Below are 1,116 nucleotides of genomic sequence, written 5' to 3'. Positions count from 1 at the left end.
CTCTCCCCTCGTGTCCATGTCCAGCCACATAAAGACTATCGCCCGCCCTGCCGGCCTGTGAGGCCACCGCGGCCGGACGGGGCACGGCAGTCACTGTCACCCCCGGGGGAGGCCGGGCTGCATTTAAAGTGCCGTAAATTAAAACATTTCCTCTCTCTCTCGCTCGCTCTCTCTCTCTCTGTTGATGCCGGATCGGATGGGGCAAGCTGTGACAGCGCGCTCCCAAGTCCAACAGCGGCGAAGCACTGCTCACTGGCTGCAGAGCGTGTGGAGCGAGAGCTGCGGAGGCGAGCTGACTGCAACGGGGGGTGAGGGTTCATCCAGAAAGCAGCCTGTGCAAGCTCTCATTTCGTCGTATATGTAGGCAACATTATGCCTGCAGAGCATGCGTGTACGGCGGGGTAGCCTATCCTGAGTCTCACAGGCGCCGAGCTCCCGTAACTTACTTGGTCGATGAATCTGTGGAAAAAATTGAACTTTCTGGTGGACGACCCCTTACACGGCAATCATTGGTCTGATTTTTTGTGGACATCAGTTTTCATGTGCCCTGTACGTATTTAGCACTTCCTCTTGCATCCTCTCGTACCCTTTACTCGGCTTCATCCGCTGCCGCCCGCTGCCGCCCGCTGCCGCCCGCTGCCGCCCGGCCGCACCCCGGTAGGGAAGGCGCCCTTCTCCTTCCTGCAACCGGACGACTATAGGGGTACGAAGAAGAGGTGCAGCCGTGTTCTTGCGCGGCCCCGCGCCCCAGGATCCGACCTCTCCACCGGCACATTAATCCCAGCTTGGTCCGCTCCTCCGGCTCGTGGGCGCGCTGCCGGAGCGAGACGAGCGAGACATCGCCAGCTCTTCCTCCGACGGGGCCGAGACCTTCAAAAGCGACGATCATCCGCTCTGCACGGCGGTGCAAACAGCGGCTGCAGCGGCGGCGGCGAGGCGCCCGACCCGCGTGTAGTGGAGGCGGCTCTCAAGTGGCGGCTGCAAGGATTTCATTGCGGCCCGTTTACGCCTGGAGAATAGAGTGCCGCTCTGGCCGCTCTGGCCGCTCTGGCCGGGCGGAAGGGGCGTATCAGAGGGCGAGGGGGGAGGGGCGGGCCGGCGGACGAGAGACAAAAG

The sequence above is a fragment of the Frankliniella occidentalis genome, unplaced genomic scaffold (genome assembly GCF_000697945.3).
Source record: "Frankliniella occidentalis isolate FOCC.00 unplaced genomic scaffold, Focc_3.1 Scaffold118, whole genome shotgun sequence".
Classification (NCBI taxonomy): Eukaryota; Metazoa; Arthropoda; class Insecta; order Thysanoptera; family Thripidae; genus Frankliniella; species Frankliniella occidentalis.
This window is presented reverse-complemented; position numbering follows the sequence as displayed.